The sequence below is a fragment of the Lycium barbarum genome, chromosome 10 (genome assembly GCF_019175385.1).
Source record: "Lycium barbarum isolate Lr01 chromosome 10, ASM1917538v2, whole genome shotgun sequence".
NCBI lineage: Eukaryota > Viridiplantae > Streptophyta > Magnoliopsida > Solanales > Solanaceae > Lycium > Lycium barbarum.
The window spans coordinates 86506219-86510813 of NC_083346.1; positions in this window are offsets into that span (position 1 = coordinate 86506219).

Sequence of the window (4595 nt, forward strand, 5' to 3'; positions counted from 1 at the left end):
GCATATTAACAAGCTGTTGTAAAAAATCAAAACATTTGCTAAGCTGTTGCTACTGTTTTTCTATTTCCAACAGCTTAAGATTCTGCTGCAACAAGTAATAAGTTGTTGCAACAGCTTCATATTTTGTTGCAACATATTCTTAATCTGTTGCAAAAACTGATTACCTATTGCAACATATTCCTTTTCCCTTTTTACTTTGAATGTTGCACTAATCAATTAAAATTGTTTTTCTATCTTCTGTGTGTAGATAAAATGGCTCCAGTTAAAATAAAAGGAGAGAAACCAACTAAGGGAGAAAGTAGTAAAAGGGCCAAGGTGCAAACAACATTAGATAAACTTGTGACTGCTATTTGGCAATCAACAAATGAGGAAAGAGTTAGTGAAACTAGGGCTTCAGAAAGAGAGGAAACCCACGAAACCTCTGTTGGGCATGAAGAAGAAAGTGATAAAAATGAACAAAGTGAAGAAACTAGAGAAGAAAGTGAAAAAGATGATGAAAAATCTGCTGAAGGAGATGAAAAAAATGAAGAAAATGCTGAAGGAGATGAAGAAGAAGGAGATGAAGAAGAAGTAGAAGATGGAGATGAAGAAGAGGGAGACGAAGGGGATGAAGGAGGTGAAGAAGATGCAGAAACTGAAAAGGGTAATGAAGAAGAAGAAGAAAAATTAGCAGATCAGACCTTGGCCGAGTTAAGAAGAAAACGAAAACATAATGTGGATGCCAATATTGTTGAGTCTTCTAGTATTGCCATAGATCCCAATAGACCTTCCATTGACGAGGTCGTCAAGAGTTTCAGCATTGAAAAGTACGGCGTGACGATCCCGCTGAATGGAAATAATGATTTGTCCGGTGATTTTGTGGTTAGATCAAGCATAGGCAAGGGCTTTGACACCTTTAGGGGCATTCTCCGGCAGCAGGGGTTGGAGAATTTCTTTAGGGCTAGCTGCTTTGGGCTCTATTTAGATTTTCCTGAAGATACCGGTGCCCGATTTCAAATGACAATGGTTTCTGAGCTTTTGAAGCGTAGGATTATTTGTGATAGAAAGGATGAGTTTTGGATCAATTACTGTGGCATGCTGGTTTGCTTTGGCATGAAGGAGTTTGCCATAGTTACCGAATTGAGATGTTATTCTTGTGAGCCTCTTCCTACTGTTGTATTAACCAAGCCAGCCCGGACTCCCAAGGCAGCAAGAAAGCAAAGGGTTCCAAAGCTAAGAATGATGTCTCTTTGGTAAACTTAGTGGGAAAGAGATACATTCAAAAGAAATTGTTGCAAGATTTGGAGTCCAAAACTTTCTCAAAAAAGCACAAGGAGGCACTGTGCTTAGTTTGGTTTGTGCACAGTGTTCTTTGGGCAAGAGACGTCAACTACAACGTACCGCTTGGATTGATTAAACTTGCTGAGGACTATGATGCCTTCAACAACTATGCCTGGGGTTTTAAAAGCTTTAGCTTGACTGTTGAATATTTGATGAAGGATTTGAAGCAACGGGGAAGACACAAAACCTATATGGCTTCCCTTGGGCTTTCATGGTAAATTTTCTTCAATGTTTTTTTATTTTTTTTTATTTTTTTTATTTGTATTTCAATCACTATTTTGATTTTTGATGGCATCTTTTTTTCTAGGCTTGGGAATTTGAAGCCATTCCTCACCTCAGGAATCAAATCAAGGAATAATCCGAAGAAGTTACCTATCCAAGAATTCTTAAATGGCTCACTACCAGGAACAACACAAAATAGAGTGTTGACCTTTTCAACCCCCTTAAGGAAGCTGTAAGCATTAGAACACAACAAATGACTAGTTGTTGCAACAGCTTTTGTAATCTGCTGCAACAACACATGCATCTGTTGCAATAAGTTATGCATCTATTGGACAATGTCCAACAGATAATTAACCTGTTGCAACAAGTTACCCAATAGATGAATCTGTTAGAACATGCAACTAATTTTTTACAACATATGAGTAACCTGCTGCAACAAGTTATCCATCTATTGGAAAATGTCCAACAGATGATAAATCTGCTGCAACAAGTTACCAATATGTTGGACAATTTCCAACAAGTACCACAACTGTTGCAACATATCACTTTATTTGCTAATTTGATTACTTCTGAATCTGTTACAGTAAGTTTTTACAACAAGTATAATAATCTGTTGCAGCAAATTACTAATCTGTTGTACAATATCCAACAGATGAGCAACCTGCTGCAACAAGTTACCAATCTGTTAGAAAATGTCCAACAAATGAGATACCTACTACAACAAGTTACCTATCTGTTGGACAATGTCCAACAGATGTGTAACCTTTTGCAACAACCTGATAACTTATTTTAAATAGGTTTTGCTTTTTATGATTTAGCACCATTTTGATATATATACTTTCTTGTTGTAGGTTATGAACCCATGGCTTGTCCCAACAATAATAGAGTTGGAGATGTCATGCCTTGTCGCCTTTGTGCCCATAGAATCTGTGCCTGACAGATTGATTGATGGGTTCAAAGGGGAATTGGTTGGAGTGACAGCCATCACTAGGGTTGATGATGTTGTAGCTGGTGATGGTGGTCATGTTACTGGTGGTCATGTTGTTGGTGGTGTTAGTGGTGATGTTGTTGTTGATGTTGTTGGTGGTGTTGATGTTGTTGGTGGTGTTGTTCAGCCTGGTTATGTTGTTGTTGTTGTTGGTGGTGGTGGTGGTGTTGGTGATGATGTCCTTGCAAGTATTGCTGGGGAAAAATTAAGAGATGATGATGCTAATATTAGTGGATTTACTCCAGTTGCTGGATTTAGTGATTTTTTTGAATTTGGTGGTAATTTTAGTGGCGGTGGATTGAGTGGTAGAAGATTTGCTGATGTTGGTGCCGGTACCTCTAAGGTGCCCTCATGTGCCCTCATGTGCTTGTGAGTGCATCACTTGCAAGGACAAAATGGATAATTTGATTAGAAAGGTGAAGGAATTGGTGCAGGCCCAAGAAGCCACAAACACTTCTATCCAGAGGTTGATATCCAAGAGGGGTATCAATCCATCAAAGAATCTTTCCTCACTTTATACTCCTGTTCATGTTCGGAGGAGGGGCAAAGCAATTGCCAAGGAACTTGCATCAGTTAGATCAAGAAAATCTGTTGCTACTCTCAGTAAGTTAATTGAGACTCCTCTTCTTGATGTTGGGCCAAAAGTGATAAAGAAGGTGGACATTTTCAAGCCCGTACATGCCCAAAGAAGGAAAAAGGTTGAGACTACAATCAAGTCCAAAAAGAGTGGGAAAACCATGTACTCAATGCATGAATTTGGAGCAGTAGACTTTAAGGCTTTGATAAGCATGGAAATTTGGTGGGAGGATTGGGTAAGTTTCAACACTTGTATATATCTATCTAATTCAGTATGTTGTTGCAACAAGTAGATAATCTGTTGCAACAAGTTAACTAGCTGTTGCAACAGTTCCTTTATTTTGTTGAATCTATTGCAGCAAGTTAACTAGCTGTTGCAACAAATAGATAATCTGTTAAATCTGTTGCAGCGAGTAACTAACTGCTTTACTATGTAGATGAAGTCCTGCTTCTAATGCGTATGAGGCAAATCAATTTCCCTGAGTACTATGATTCCACTGACATAATCATGGACCTCAACTTTTACAACAATATGCTCAAGAGGTACGTAGAATTGACAAAAAAGAGTACAGTTCCGAATGCCATGCCTCTGAAGGTTAGACTTGCTGAATTCAAGTGGGATGATGATATGGTCGATTATTGTAAGGGTGTTAGACCGTACCCGGGTGGCCGCTCGTGGGCTGGTGTAAAGAGGGTTTTAACAGTGATGAATATTAACGTCACACATTTTGTCGCTCTCAAGTTCATAATTGAAAAGGGAGTAGTAAATGTGTATGACTGCAACGCTCCTGTCTACGAAAAAGATGATTTCTTTTGTTTCATGCAGCCGGTAATGGAATTATGGCCCAAGGTATTGAAATAGAGTGGCATGTTCACACACTTGCCTGCAAAGTTACTCAATGAATCGTGGGAATTCAATAGGCTAAATAATCTCCCCCGCAATGTCACTAGTAGGGCATGTGGTTCGTGGTCAGTTGCTTTTATGGAGGCTTTGCTTACCGGCACAACTGTGACAAAACCTGAAAGTCTAATTAGCGATAACTATGTAGGGAGGATGTAATGGAGATGGGCAATAGGTGTCATTGAAAAGGTGTTGGAGCTCTAAGATGGGTTGATAAACAATTTATTGATTTTGCATTTTTTGGAGCTCAAATGTGGCCTGTTGAACAATTTAAGTATATATTAGGTGTTTTTTTTATGACATTATGTAATTTAAGTATATATTAGGTGTTCAGTACCTTTCTAAGACCATTTGTTAAGTATATATTAAGTGTTCAGTATTTAAGTTGTGTTCAATACATTATGTTCAGTAGTTTTAAACAAGTAACAAAATCTAACAGCTGTTGAAGAAGTTGCAACAACTAACCCATCTGTTGCAACAAGTTTGTAATCTGTTGCAACAGATGCGTAAGTTGTTGCAACAAGTTGGTAATCTGTTGCAACAGATGGTTCAGTTGTTGCAACATATGGGTCAGTTGTTGCGACAAAT